This window comes from Euprymna scolopes, chromosome 20, assembly GCF_053919585.1.
Source record: "Euprymna scolopes isolate OS-2025 chromosome 20, ASM5391958v1, whole genome shotgun sequence".
Classification (NCBI taxonomy): Eukaryota; Metazoa; Mollusca; class Cephalopoda; order Sepiida; family Sepiolidae; genus Euprymna; species Euprymna scolopes.
In genome coordinates, this window is record NC_136501.1 from 74,823,777 (window position 1) to 74,840,964 (window position 17,188).

Here is a 17,188-nt window from a genome sequence, read left to right on the forward strand (position 1 = left end):
GGTTTTTACTCTTGAGTGAAAAACACCGTCGCCTAACGCGAAACTACTACCTAATTGTGTTCTTCGCGTTTTTTAATGAGTCTTTCCTAAAGCAACAAAATAACTTTAACTGTAAATACATTTTATTTAATTTTCTCTTACGAAATAATGGAAACTCAGTTTAGAGTCGCCGTGTCCTGAACTAGGTGTATCAGAATCGGGCATTAAAAATGCCGTATATGAACTTTAATAAATCAACTTACTATCTTTTGAAGCTTATAACTACTTGAAAAATGTAATTCAAACCCTAATGTTTTTCAATTAAAGGAACAAAGATAACTTTTAAAAAAATGACAAGTTTAATGGCAAAGTATGCAACATTTTTTTAAATCGGTTTTCTTTGAAAACGATTTAAAGAAAATCAACGAAAATATACGTAAATTCCAAAACATCACCTACCTATAAAAAATTATATTCAGTGTGTACTTCCATTGTTTCATTGTTACGAATTTACCCATATTTATACTTATATTCCAATTTTCATGGAGATTTTCCATCCAAATCTAAACTTTTTCAGGATTCGAAAACAAACGTGCAGTCGGTGTCATATTATATTTTTGCGTTGCTAAATGAACATTTGCAAAATTAAATAAATAAAACATTTTTCTGTTACAAATTATTTTAAATATTTTAAAAATTTCTCCTAAACTGTACTGTTTAAATTAAACCAAGATGATAAAAATCACCCTAGTTATATCTGTTCGATGTATAATTCACTACATAAAGTTTATGTGATAACGAATTAAACATTTTATTTTATTCATCGTTTTCTTAGTTGTATTAATTTCATATGCATTCATTAGAGCATTTATTAGTGTAAGTTCCACTGAGATTGTATTATGAGAGTTGGATATCTTTATGGTGTTGATGAAGAGTTTAATGTACTTTTAATATTCCTTATGGGACAATTGGTTTTTGAATTAGAACATTTAGAATTGTGAATGGCATCAAATAATCAAATAAAGGTCCAGATTCTATTGCTGAAATTGCACACATATACAGAAAAATATTTATGTATACACATTGCCGAGTATTAGCATATATGAGCTACATATATAAATTCATATACACGTTGCTTGATACAGATACACATTAGTAACGAATCTAAGCTTGCAGAAACTAAGAAGCAAACACGCACGGAAATTTTGTTTCTCATATAAACCGATATTGTAATATACAACTGATTCTACACATCCCAATATTCACCAAAGTCGCCAAATGGCGACTCTGTCACCTTATATAGTTTCGTGGTATTACACAGCGAATAAACATGAACGGAAAACCGGGACGTGTCCGTGCGAAATCTCTAAAAACTGACAATCAGTTTGCGTTGCAGTGTAGTTTCGTGTTTCCTGTTTTGGTTAAGATGTTATACGCCAAAGAATGATTGATGGCCGGTTTGGAAAGGGTTAATTGTGACCTTTCAACTATCGCTGAAATCGTTTGGGATAATAAGACACACTTTATGGGAGTTAATTCAAACTTTAGGCGAACAATCATGTCACATTTTGATAAATACTCATTTTCTCTCCTTGCTTTCTCGCTCCCTCTTTCTCTATATATACACACACGCGCACACACATATACTCATACTCACACATTTATATGTATGTACGTATGTATATAAAATTTATCACCGTTACACGTATATACACACATAATATTGTAAAGTTATATATTCCATTGTGTGTGTGTATATATATATATATATATATATATATATATATATATATATATATATTGGGGGAATTAGATCTAGAGTCTAAAGAGCAGAGTTTACTTTAATATATTAGTAAATGTACTAATACTATTTTTTAAAAAAGTGCTCGGTGTAATGTAGATAAGTTCGCTAGGTACGGATATTCTAGAGCTATTTTTAATGTTGAGTAAAGTAATTCATAATTTTTTTAAATGAAAATCAGTTTCAAAAGGCAACACCAAACAAAATCAATAGTTAGTACGATCGTTTCGGAACAGATACTTTATTGAAATTCTCTTCTTCTTCTTCTTCTTCAGTAGTCCGTCGCTGACGACGATGACGTTGCACCATGCCTAACAGTCCCAGATAGATTACGCCTCATAGACTCGCTGGTGACTGTGGAGTCCAATTCGTGAATTGCATACACGGCCGCAGGCAGCACAAGGGAAGATGCCGTCTGCCCGCTGCGCCGCGTGCCTTTGGTGTCTTCTTCGCTCTGCTCGGTCGTTAGAGGTGGAGGTGAAAGTTTCCAAGCCCTCTTGGCAGATGTTTCGCCATTTTCTCCGATCAGCAGCAGCATGTTCGATGGCATTGGATTCTATGCCACACTTTTTCAATGATGTTTTTAGTTGGTCCTTGAAACGTTTACGTGGACCCCCAGGTGTGCGTCTGCCCTCTGCAAGTTCCCCGTAGAGGACCTTGCGTGGGAGCCTTTCTGCTTGCATCCGGATGGTGTGACCAAGCCACCTAAGTTGTCTATTAGTTAGAATTATTTCAAGTGGGTCCATTTGAGTGCGTCTGCGTATCTCATTATGTGGCACCCTGTGCCACCATTTTAAACCTAGTATACGAAATATTTATTGAAATAGACATTATGTCTTGAACAATAATTTTATAAAAATATTTTTTTTATATTTAAACGAAGTCTCCTCATCAGAAAAATAATGCGGGTGAGGATGGGGTTTAAAGATACAAAAAAAACTAGAATGTCTGTATTGAGGCAGATATTCCTGGAAAAATTAAAGGAATAATACAGAAAAGAAAGCTATTAATTAAATTAATTAATTAATTAAAAATAGGGTTAAAAAGTAAGGTTAAAAGAAAATATTATAATTAATAAAAAAAATATACCTTTTTCCACTTGTTTTTAAAGTTAGTTCTTATTTTAGTCCATCTTTTTCTTGGATGTTGTTAGAAGTTGTCTATTAATAGTTGAAATAATTATTTATATCATTTTAAATGAAACGCTGATAAATTTATAATTGCCAGTTTATTCTTGTTGGAAACGCTATTTTTAAACTTCAATTTATAATTAATTAGAAAGGGAGGTAACTGGCATTTTTTGAAAAATTACATTTAAAGAAAAATGAAAAATTATGAATGATCTTCAATTCAAATTTATGAATGATATTACTCAATATTATATATATATATATATATATACAATGATCTATATGATTTAATATATGCTCATATAATATTTTATATGCACATATAATATCGTATATATATATACATATAATATTGTAGAGTTATATACACTATTGTATATATATGTATGTATATATATACATATATATATATATATATATATATACATGGTTTTACATACAATGGGTTATATGATTTAATTTTGTTGAGAAGATCATCGTGCCAAACCGTGTCAAAGGCCTAAAATATGTCAAGAGCCCTCACTTGCAGCCCCTTTCTTATCCAGTAAGTATTATTTACGTTCGGATATTACACTTAGCATAAACGCAGTAGAGCACTATTGTCAAAACCCTTACTGTTTGTCAGAAAGAAGTGTATTATCTATGAGGTGGCGAACTAAATATAAAAAAAAAAAAAACTTATATACTTTGGAATCACGCTTTAACATTTTATCCTATTCTTACACAACTAATCTATTAGCAATTTAAAAATATGTCTTAATTTCACTTTTAAATCAAATAGTTACTTCAACAGTGCTAAATACCTGAATCATGCTAAGTAGCTCTATGGAAATATATTTGTGGCAAATAGTTATCATGAAAGAGGAACCTTCCTGTTTTTCTTAGATTCCATGAATCTAATTTCATATATTTGAGAAAGTAGTAGTAATTGACAGATAACTATTTTGTCGGCTCCTAAGTTATGCTGTATAAAGTCAGTGTCTAAAGTGTAAATTCTTTCATCAGATCGTTTGTACAGTAGTAGACAATCTTTTCCTGCATAAAAAAAATAAATGCGATTAAAATGTTTACTTTTAGATATCAGTTTAGTGTGATGATAACATTTTACTCGCGTAAGATATTGCCTATTGCTCTTTCGCAGACGAAATATCTGAATCACGGATAAGGGAGCAAATATAGAAGAACCCCGGGATACGGTGGCCCAAGGATACGGTTTTTAGTTTACGATGTGAAATGCAAAGTTTCCCCGCCCCTTTTACCGGTTTCCCCGGTTACGGTGTTATTTGATTATATACATGTGTATTATATTTATTTGATTATATACATGTGTATTATATTTATTTGATTATATGCATGTGTGTTACATTTATTTGATTATATGAATGTGTATTATATACAAAGCATTATAGTGTTCCTAATTTTAATGCCGTATCCCGGGGTTCTACTTATCGTAATTTACGGAATGCTGCTTATATAAATATGTGTCTCTTTTTTATGCCTAACTCTAATACGCTCAGACAAACACACTCACAAACGTAGACCCCCTCTTTGTATATATATATATATATATATATATATATATATATATATATATATATACATATCTATCTATCTATATATATATATATATATATATATATATATATATATATATATACTGTCAGTCTATCAGCTCAGCTATAATCAAATTGAATATTTTGCCAAATAATATATGATAGTTAATAGATATCTGGATAGCTAAACGTGCATTAACATGGAAGGACAATAATAACCCTTGTTGGCTCGGCCTCCAATTGTTTAGTTCTAAAGTCTGTAGTAGTTTATTAGTAAACCTTTACAGTTTAACACCCTCTGATTACTCAACATTCAATTTCGGATTTGAGAAGGCAACTTGTGCAACAAGTGCTTCAGAGTTGTTACGTTATTTAAAATTTCTGAGCTAATTTTTATTAGAATTTCAGATTTCTTGTTAAGAAAGTAAACTATATATTTAAAAAAAATGAGCTAATGATTCCTACAGACACAAAATACATTTTTAGTTACAGGAACTTAAGGGTGTGTTTTTCTAAGAAGAGACATTTGCGTGTTGTATAGAGTTTCAAGGTCCAGATAGATTTAGAAATAAAAATAAGGATTGGTAATTTTAGTCTTTAATTAATAAATGTGTGCAGGCATTTTCTGCTACATTTGCAGTCGATCCTGTATAGAGTGAGAGCAATGTAAGTCAATGTTATTAGTCAGTTGTGCACAAATCGCCAGAAGGGTGAGAATGTTTTGGTTTTGATCAGTTCTGACAAGTAGGCATACCCCAAGTAGACATACCCAGATTAATAACACTTGGAAGAAAATTGTAAACTTTTTATTTTTCAATATTTTTTTTTTACAGTTTTAATCATATGCTCTTTAAAATACGTGTTTTTCTTTCTTTACACGCACATGTACACACATATGTATATGTGTGTGTATGAAAGTCTAAAATCAAAACAATTAAACACATGTACACACATATGTATATGTGTGTGTATGAAAGTCTAAAATCAAAACAATTAAACACATGTACACACATATGTATATGTGTGTGTGTATGAAAGTCTAAAATCAAAACAATTAAACACATGTACACACATATGTATATGTGTGTGTGTATGAAAGTCTAAAATCAAAACAATTAAACACATGTACACACATATGTATATGTGTGTGTGTGTGAAAGTCTAAAATCAAAACAATTAAACACATGTACACACATATGTATATATGTGTGTGTATGAAAGTCTAAAATCAAAACAATTAAACACATGTACACACATATGTATATATGTGTGTGTATGAAAGTCTAAAATCAAAACAATTAAACACATGTACACACATATGTATATGTGTGTGTATGAAAGTCTAAAATCAAAACAATTAAACACATGTACACACATATATATATGTGTGTGTGTATGAAAGTCTAAAATCAAAACAATTAAACACATGTACACACATATGTATATATGTGTGTGTATGAAAGTCTAAAATCAAAACAATTAAACACATGTACACACATATGTATATGTGTGTGTATGAAAGTCTAAAATCAAAACAATTAAGCACATGTACACACATATGTATATGTGTGTGTATGAAAGTCTAAAATCAAAACAATTAAACACATGTACAGACATATGTATATGTGTGTGTGTATGAAAGTCTAAAATCAAAACAATTAAAGACATGTACACACATATGTATATGTGCGTGTGTATGAAAGTCTTAAGTCAAAACAATTAAAGACAAGAAAAATACGAAAAAAAAAGATTGGATCGAGTGATTCAAAACAGATCGATTTCATTTTTATTTATTTTTGTTTTAACTTGTTTTTCTTTCCTATTTCCATACATTTCATCTCAATCGCTTTCCGTTTTATTATAAACTAGCAGAGTTCCTTGCATTGCCCGGTCGTAAAATATGCTTAAATATGAGATTGCCATTAATGCAGATTTCGTATTTATTATTATATATTGGACCCGATATATAGTTAAAAAACGTTTAAAAAATTGACTTGTACGCCATCACCGAGAATCGAAACCAAAACGTTTAGCGTACGATTTATTTGTCCTCTGGCGTCATTAGCTGATCTAGGAAGACATGTTTGCTGCAAGGCTAAAAATTTAAACATGAACCAATAGCTACTACGTTATGCACCCCTATTCGTAATACCGATTGATGGAAGATTTCATTTTTTATTTTTAAATTATATTTGTTTTAATTTCCACACTTTCGTACCAATTTTCCCGGGATAAAACCCAAATATAAAATTCCGCATGGGTTAAAATTCCTTGTATATATATATATATATATATAATTGTCATGTCTGTAGCTAAAAAAAATTAGGAGTTTGGTAGGCAATTTTTTAAAAACAAAAATATATACGTATGCATAAATATATATGGAAAGAATTTTGTGTTTACTATAATCTTTTACGCAAATATTACGCAATTTTAAATCATGTAGAATATCTGCATTAATATAACTGCACATAATAATTAACTAAAGATGGTCATTCCACCAGAAAACCGAACAGCTAATAGATAATAAAATAAAAAAAAAATAAAAAATGAATGTTTAAAAGAATATGTAAATTAGCTATATCTATTGTTAGTGAATGTCATTCCATGACCCATATTTGAGAAAGTTGTATTTTCGTTTGTAATAAATAGGAAAAAGGTTTTTAATATGAATGTCAATACACAAAAATACAGAAATTGATAGACATGTAGATAGAAAGATTGGGTAATATAACCTTATATAAATGTGTGTATATATAAATATATATATATATATATATATTTATATGTATCTATATAGAAGCACACACACATACATCTCTCTGCCTCTCTCTCTCTCTCTCTCTCTCTCTATATATATATATATATATATATATATATATATATATATTTGAAGAAAGTATTATGCAGAGGGAATGAAGAACTTTGTATATGAGTATGCTGCACTACTTTTTTTTTTAGAATATAATCACCTTCTCATTGACACAATTTTCTGTTATATATATATATATATATATATATATATATATATATATATATATATATATATATATATATATATCTGTTTTCCTTAAATGGTTTCCTGGAATCATGATTATGTCTGATTCTAATGTGATTTAAAGAATGATTCAATTGCATCAAATTGTGATGATTCGCACAATTAGATGACATATACCTCTTAAACGAACGTTAATAGCAGCTTTAATGCACATTTCCGAAGTCTATTTTAATGATATATCATGTCTTATTTTAATACAAAATCATGTTAACTATATATATATATATATATATATATATATATATATATATATGTGTGTGTGTGTGTGTGTGTGTGTGTGTATGAGTGTGTTCGTATGTGTGTGCGTTTTACCTGAAATATTATGGTCCTAATTTCTTGTAATTGTTAACAGAGCCATCGCCTTTTAACAGAAGATGTTTAATTTCCAATTTTAAGAACATTTTAAACATTAATTAAAAATGCATTCATGCTAATTGTCTTAATGTAAATGACTTCAAATAATCTTAACTTAACCAAATACGTTAATTTAAAATCCATAACTTTAGTCATGCTACTTATATTTAACATTGGTTTCACCATTGTAACATACATTTCATTAGTATATAATAGATGACCATTCGATGTTCAGTATTTGTGGGAGGCAAAGCTGTTGAAATATTAAGATACAGACCTTTATTAGTAAACAGAAAATATATCTAGACATCCATAAAGTGATATTGTCTGTGCATGTTTATGCGTGTGTCTGTGTGTGTACATTTCTCTACCAAGCTACTCCGTCAATTTTAAGTCTACAAACTCGAGAATTGGCATAAGGAGTTTTTACATTTGGGAAAATCTTTTTAATCGGTTGTCAGCCAGAACTTTAGCTGTCAAAGGGTCAGAGTTTAACGATTTAATCTTTGAAAACTCTACTAAATTCCTCTGCCAGTTTTGGATCTAAACACTTTAAATTGTGGATGTAGGTCTCCTGGGCATGGATTGCATTTTTTTAAAATTTAATTTGAGTCAACAACAATAATGGTTAAAAGGTTAAAATAGGGGTCAAAGTTTTTAGAAAATTTACCTCTGTGATCTCTATCAAATTACTCAGCCAATTTTTAGCCTAAACATCTGAAAATTTCCCAAAAGTGTATACAGACACACAGCAAGCCTTTTAATCTATTTTTGGGCGAAAATGTAGCTGCTAAAGGAGTCAAAATTCCAAAGATTTTACGTTTGCGTTCTCTAGATAAATATTCAGCTAATATTTTGTCTAAACACTTGAAATTTTACATAAAGGGTAGTCAGACATGTTGCAAGTTTTTTAATTAGATTTGGGCGAAGATTTGGCTGCCAAAATGGCAAAGCTGAAAGAGATGACTTCTACAGACTCTACCTAACTCCTCCACCAATTTTGGGTTTAAACACTTGAATTATTAGATGTAAATTACCTGTACGTGAGTCGAACGTTTTAATATACATATACATATAAACTAATGAACAGTACACAGGTCTCGAGCAAAGCTGGGTTGAACTGTTAGTATTCTATATATACACAATAATGTGTTTATCCTCCACCCAACAGTAAAGGGCATTTCGTGTATATATATATATATATATATATATATATATATATATATATATATATATATATATATATATTTATATATATATATACTAGCAGTTGAGCCCGGCTTTACTCGGGCCCTATATACTGTTAGTAACTTTATGGACATATGTGTGTATATATATCTATATATATAAAAATGTAAAGTTGGTTCGTTCTAAACAAATAAAACCATGTTTATACGTTACCAATTTATTTGAAATTTTCAGACATCCCATTTTTAGAGTCGAGGTATGTGTTGATGTTATTAAAATAAATTTACCTAATTAAAATTAAAATATTAAATAAAATAAATATATTTATTTAATCGTTTCTGCGTATCTGTTCTGTTGATAAAACTGAACTTCCGGTTCGATTCATTTCACAGCCACGAATTGACGAAAGGTTTAATTTTCTGTTAACTCGATAAGTAAAAAAACAAAACAAAAAAAACATATTTCATTTGTTTATCTTCCAAATTTTTTAATTGACACATCTTTTCTTTATTATATAAGGCCAAAAAAAAAGTTTGTTGCTTGCTTTTGAGTGTTTTTTTTTCTATATAAGATTACTCATGCAGAGAGTGATCCGTGCTGAAATAATGTTATTATTTAAAAAGTCATTCTTAACATGGGGAGGTAAGGATGTTTTGTACCTATTCTGTACTTTAACCTTACAATTGAATAAAAAAAAACATATCGTAAAACGTTATTTAAACGTGGAAATATGATTTAAAAAATAGCGCGGCTCTCTGCATTAGCACCATTTTTATTTATTGTTGTTGTTTCACGAATTTTCGGCCAACTATTCCTCTGGCCTTCATGAAAAGAAGTCCTTTTATAAATGTTCAGTAACTTTTTCCTTTTATTATTCTTAAAGAGTAAAATTTTTCTTATTCATGAAAGGAGTTAAGCCTACGTAAATAAATAAATGTTTGTACACGTGACAAATTATCAATAAATGGTTTAGTTACTTTTTTAAAAAAAATGTTTGTAAAAGTGCGAAAGGCGACGTTGTTGTATACTCCCATACTTAATTTCTATACTTATAGGTTTTTGGAATTTTTTTTCACTGGATTATTATTGATTGGACACTAATTAAACAGATTATTAAAAAAATGTAAAAAAGAAATCATTATTTCGATATTTAAAAGTGGTGCTCACTTTTTAGTTACAACGTTCTGATAAATCAGTCACCCATTTTGTAAGCAATAAAAACGCGGTATATCAAAACCATAGAAAGTAAAAATAATGAGTCTCTACCGCATTTGTAAGTCAGAAATATATTTGTTTCTCAAAGAAAAAAAATAGAGAGAACAGGACTTTTTTATTGTTTTCATGAAAATAAAGTTTCGAGATTTTTAATTATTTTTTTTTTTACTTATTTAGTCAGTTTGTGTTTTTTTTTAATTGTTTTTGTGAAAGGTGGGGTTTTTTTCAAAACTTTTGTTTTGTTTCTTTTTAATTTTTTTAAAGTATTATAAATTTCACTAACATGCTGGAGAAATGTTTAATAATTTGGTATTTTTTTAGATTAGGTCCACCTCCACAATTTTCCTTTCAATGACGACATTTATAGGTTTCCGAGTATGCTGAACACGCAAATTGCATTGGAATTTTGCGGAAATAAATAGTTGTATTATGCATTGTATTCTTCGGCGGCCATCTTTTTACGTGCACACGCGCCATAAACAAATACACACGTAAAAAAGATGGCCGCCAAAGATTACAATGCATAATACAACTTTTTATATCTTGATAGCTACTTATTTCTGCAAAATTTCGATGCGATTTTCGTATTCAGCATAGTCGAAAACCATTTCAAGTCGTCATTTAAAAGAAAATTGAGGAGGTGGACCTAATCTAAAAATTTACCAATAATTTTTAATTCCTTACGCCTCCCGATACATTGCTTCGTCAACATGCGACCATTTTATATCTCCCGAAGACACTTTCGTATGTAGCCAAAAAAATAAAATAAAATAAAAAGTGACCGATTTATCAGAACGTGATAACTAAAAAGTGAGTATCCCTTTCAAATGTTGAAATGATTTTTTTTTCAATTTGTTTTCATAATCTGGTTAGTGTTCAATCAATAATAATCCAGTGAAAAAATTTCAAAAAACCTATCAGTATAGAAACTCCACCACGTAAGTAAATAAATAAAAAATGTTACGTGCGCATGCGTTAGCCTTGACTAGGGGGGTACTAAGGGAACGACCATTAAATAATTCTGTGGGTCGCCATGGAACTCAACGCCCAAGGAATATCAAAATAATTTTCATGATCTGAAGAATTTTTTTTCATAAAAGTGGGTGATCACTTTTCCATCTAAATTTAACTTAAAATGAGCACCCACTTTCTGGCCACCTGAGGAAGGGGCATTTATTTTCGTGTTTATTGGCTTAAAGGTTTTTTTGACAAGGCAGTTTGGTACGCGAATGCATATTTAACAGTTTTCGTTTATGCTCACGCATAGCATAAACAAAGGCTACGTCTGTGAAATGGAAAATAGTCCCAGAGTTCAGGGGTTAATACCATGCAAAAGAAATCAAACAAAAATACTTTTTAGCCAAGAAACACACAGAAAGAAAAAAAAATAGCATCCATTTTTTCTATCGAATTCATTTGCTGTTTTTATTGAAAACTATTTTCCCCCGGATTTTTGATATAATTTTCCATTAAGGGCTGTACGTCTCACGTTCGTAAATAACAACATTTTTTTTGTAGATTTTGGTGTGCTAAAAACGAATCTGCAAACCGTTTCCGTCACAAAAAATAGTTTTTTATGATATGAAGAAATTACTTTTTCGAAAAAGTGGCGATCACTTTTCCATGTAAATTTAACTTAAAATGAGCACCCACTTTCTAGCCACCTGAGAGAGGGGGGATTTTTTCCCATGTTTATTGGCTAAACAGCTTTCGTTTATGCTTACGCATAGCGTAAACGAAGGCTACGGCTGTTAAATGGAAAATAGTCCCAGAGTTCAGGGGTTATTACCATGCAAAAGAAATCAAACAAAAAACTTTTTAGCCAAGAAACAGAAAAATGCCCCTCTCTCAGGTGGCCAGAAAGTGGGTGTTAATTCTAAGTAAAATTTACATTGAAAAGTGATCACCCACTTTTCGAAAAAGTAATTTCATGAATGTCATGAAAACTTTTTTTTTTTGCTACGTAAACGGTTTGCATATTCGTTTTTAGCACACCGAAATCTACAATAAAATATTTCGTTATATATGAACGTGAAACGGGCCTTAAAGTAAAATAATACCGGATTTTTTTAGCAGATTTGCCGTTTATTTGTACAAATATCCTCAAACCAGGTAATCACTAAAAGGGATTTTTGAAAGTCGTCACCTGTATCGAGCAAAAGTTTAAAACCACCGATTATATGCCAGCCTACATCATGGTAACATATATTGAGTGAGTTCCTAACAGTATTTTTAGTTTAAACTCATTTTCCCAAAATTTCCCCAAACTTAACGTGTTCGATACAGTCTGCCGCCATTTGTATTTTTCAGATATACCGATAAACATTAAATGTTTTTGAACCGATTATACATTACATAAAAACACTAAAATCTTATCCAGTTAGGTAGAACACTTACTTTTCTTGCCTTTGATAACATTTATTTGTTATATATTTATTTTTTGACAACTTCTTTGTATCTGTGTTTAGTAATATAAACCCTTTTCATTTAATGTAACGTTTAGTCGGCTCGAAAAACAGTGTTTATTGGTGTATTTGAAAGCTACAAATGGTGGTGGACACTGTTGATTACTTTAAGTTAGAGAAAGTGAGTTAAAACTAAAAAAAACTATACAAAATACTGTCAGAAACCTATCCATTATGCCAGCCTATGTCATGGTAACATATGTTCGGTGGGTTTTTGACACTGTTTTGTATAGTTTTTAGTTTTCAACTTACTTTCCCAAACTTAACGTATTCAACAGAATTCGCGACCATTTCTGTTTTTTGAGCCAATTAAACATTTTACATTACATAAAAACACTAAACAATTATCCAATTAGGTAGAAACGTAAATTACCTTACCTTTGCTTTCATTTATTTGTTTTTGGACGACTTTTTCGAATCTGTGTATAGTAACCCCCTCCCCCCACCATCAACCAAATATTAATTACTAAATCACATTTTTTAAAACAACAAAAAAAAGCATTTAGCGTTTCAACACTTTTGCTACATTCGGCTTCATCCACTGATTGTTGGTCAAGTCCAAAACATGAGTGATTGACAGAAACTCTCGAGGATCCAGATCAAATTCTGCAAGAGCACCATTTTTTTCAGTTTCGCCTTCTTTTTCACTTTTTGCAGTGGATTGCTGTACTAATATAAGAAACATGCATTTTCTCTTTTATTAAATTTTGCCATTACACCAAATTGAGCCACTGCAACGCGTGGCAGGGTACAGCTAGTATATATATATATATATATATATATATATATATATATATATATATATGTGTGTGTGTGTGTATTAAAAAGTTTTACTAATGCCATACTTCGTATAAGATAATAATAAAATCGTAACTTACATTTGAGAAAATATTTAATTATTCATTTTTAGTACTTTTTGTAAAAAAATTGTAAAATCAGAAATATTTGAATTTTGACATTCACCTTTTGTGATCATCTTCTATAATGTGAATCTCAACTGTCTGTTTAAGTGAATGTATGTATGTTTGTATGTTTGCCTAAAACTTTTGACAAGACGACGAATTAAATCAGATCAGTGTTGTTTTAAAGTTCGACCTTTCGGACGACAAATATCGAAAAATCGGTCAAGAACTATCATCCTTCACCATCAGCTGAGCACTTTTCTACAAGCAGGAGTCGCCAATATGTTCGTTGTTCTAATCATAACAAACATCTCTGTAAATTCGGATATACAGATATATATATATATATATATATATATACATATGTATGTATTAATGAAATCAAAGAGATGTAGTGTTTACCTGATACACGCAATGGTAACCTTCAAACCAATATACATAAACCAAATAAGACAGCTTAATACGCAATAGAGAGCAGAGGTTATTATAAGAGAAAAAAGAATTAAAATTGAACTTTACAAACAAAATTTTTTGTTCGACTGAACACTCCCAAAACAAATTTACAAAGTCCTTATTCCGCGGAGGTTCAGATAATGCTATTCTTGTTAATCTTATCATCTGAGTACATAAGGAAATCAGCAAATTATATTTATTGCAATACTTGAATTTGCTAGTTATGGCATTAAGTGAACCAACAATTTATTGTAGTCATAGCTTGCGAAGAAAAACAAGTGAAAAAATGTTGAATATGTACAATATATATATATATATATATATATATATATATATATATATATATATATATATATATATATATATAAACAAATCGGGCATAATATTTCAGCTTGCATGAAAATTCTCTCAAGTTTATGCAAAATGCGAAAATATTTCTTTAGAGAGAATGGAGTCCAAAAATTAAGTCCAGCGTGACGATGCATATAATCTGATCGGAAAGCTTTCAAAACAGCTGAAATAAAGAATATGTTTTTTTCCAGACAGTGCAGTAGTCAAAAGAGCACTAAATCTACAGTTAAATGAGATCGATTAAGAAAAAGAAGAGAAAAGCAGCGTGTCAACCGTCATCGTCGGTTTAATTAGAAAAAGTCATTTTATACTAAAGTTTAAAGAATTAAGATCAGGCTAAGCGGGAGAATATAGTTTTTACATGGCCAACGTGTTTTAACTTTTTTCTTGGCAATTTATAACTACAATAAATTGCGGTTTCATTTAAGCAATTTCTAGCATTGCAATAAATATAATTTGCTGATTTCTTTATGCCCTCTGATAAGAAGATTAACAAGAGTAGCATTTTTTTCAACTCCCGCAAAATGTGGACTTTGTAAATTGCTTTTTGGAGCATTCAGTCAAACAATAAATTTCGATTGTAAAGTTCAACTTACAGTTGAAATTTTATTTCTCTTATATATATATATATGTATATATATATATATATATATATATATAGATGTATATATCTATATATCTATAAAAGTGAAAGAGTCAGTCTGACTTTCTGTCTGTGTCTGTCCGTGTACATTTTCCGGCATGCTCGTATATATAAAAGTAAACGTGTGCGCGTGTGCGTGCGTGCGTGCGTGTGTGTGTCTGTGTGTGTCTGTGTGTGTATCTGTGTATATTTTCCTACGCAATAACTCTGTCAATTTTCAGTCTAAAGACTCTAAATTTAATATAGAGGGTATGGAGATTTGGAAAAATCTTTGTAATCCGTTTTCGGTCAGAAATTTGACCGTTAAGAGGTCAAAGTTCAACGATTTGACCTTTGAGAACTCATCAAAACTCTTCCGACAATTTTGGGTACAAACACTTGAAACTTTAGATATAGGTTCGTTGAACATGGATCTTATTTACTAACTGGGTTTTAATTCAATACAATACACGTCAAGGGGTCATAATAGGGGCCTCTACCAAATTACTAGACAATTTCTGGTCTAAACCTTTGAAATTTTACATAAAGAGTATTCACAGATGGGGCAAGCTTTTTAATCGGTTTGGGTCGAAATTTTGAGCTACCAATATATAAATGTATGTATCTATCTATGTTTGCATTTCTGCCTAAAACTGTCGACAGAGGCGACGAATTTTCACAAGATTCGAATCGTTTTGAAGCTGGACCCTTCTGACGACAGATACCAAAAAATTGGCTACAAACATTAATTTTTTACTATGACCTGGGAACATTTCTACAGAGGGGGATCGCGTTTTTCACCGATATTTTCGAAAGTAATCCCCTCTTTTCGATTGTCTAGCCTTAATTTAAACCTACGTCACTTCCGGTTGGGCGCTGGTCAGGCGCTGGTCAAAGAAGTCGCGTTTTCCCCCGTTCTTCGTTACGGGTTCGAGCCTGCTTTCGTACTACCTTTCTTTGTTTTTTTGCTCAACACACATCTCCAAACACCCGGGCAACTCCGGGAACCCATGCTAGTATATATATATATATATATATATATATATATATATATATATGTATATATATATATATATATATATATATATAGAGAGAGAGAGAGAGAGAGAGCGTTTGTGCGTATATAGTCGAGTAGAAATTCGATAACCCATGTAAACCTTGAACGAGTGAGAAGAACACTAAATATATATATTAAAAAATATTTATTTAACTGTAGAAGTGATATACGAAAAGTTAGTCATGTACAAACTAAATTTTTTATTAGGACACAAAATTTGAAAATCAATTAAATAAATGTGTATTAAAAAATAACAACAATAGCAAAAATATGACACATCCAGATAAAACATAAGATATTCTAACGCAAGATAAAAAAAAAGATTTAATTACGTCCAAAAGCGAACAAATAAAAGAGTAAATTACAGGTCAGGTTTACTTCTGACTGATATGCGAGCGACCATTTACTGCGATAAATGGTTGTGTAAATAACAAAGCATTTGATTAGCATACTAGAAAAATAAGCCTCACGTAAATATATAAAAACACGTGGTAACATTAATCTCATCCAATAGTCTGACGAATCCTCACAAGAATGAACCTCGGAAAATCCTTTCCGTGTAACGTGAACGATATATATACTTAGAAAAGTTATATATATATATATATATATATATCTATTTAAATAAGGGGGTAATCACCAACAATGTGTCTTTTTTAACATTATTTTATTATTCCGTGTTTTGTTTTTTTATTGAGAATTAGATTTAGATCATTGTAATAATGCTTTTAATTCATTGAAATCGTTTTTAACGCGTTTCAGACTTTATGTGAAGTGTCCTCTTCAGAAATTATTTTCAAAATGTATTGGAGACAAATAAATAGAAACATTAAAAAATCCCCTACACATATTTTTTAAATACACTCCTCTATCTAAACAAACATAATATTAAGAATACCCGAAAAGACTGAAACGAAAAATCACAATATTAAAATCTAAGAATCCAAACAATAAATATCAAAATACAATGAAAGCATCCCTACCCTTATTTCAGAAGAGCTGGTTCCCCCCTCCTCACACATACAGATTAGTAACGACCCTGGATCACAGTCACCTTCCT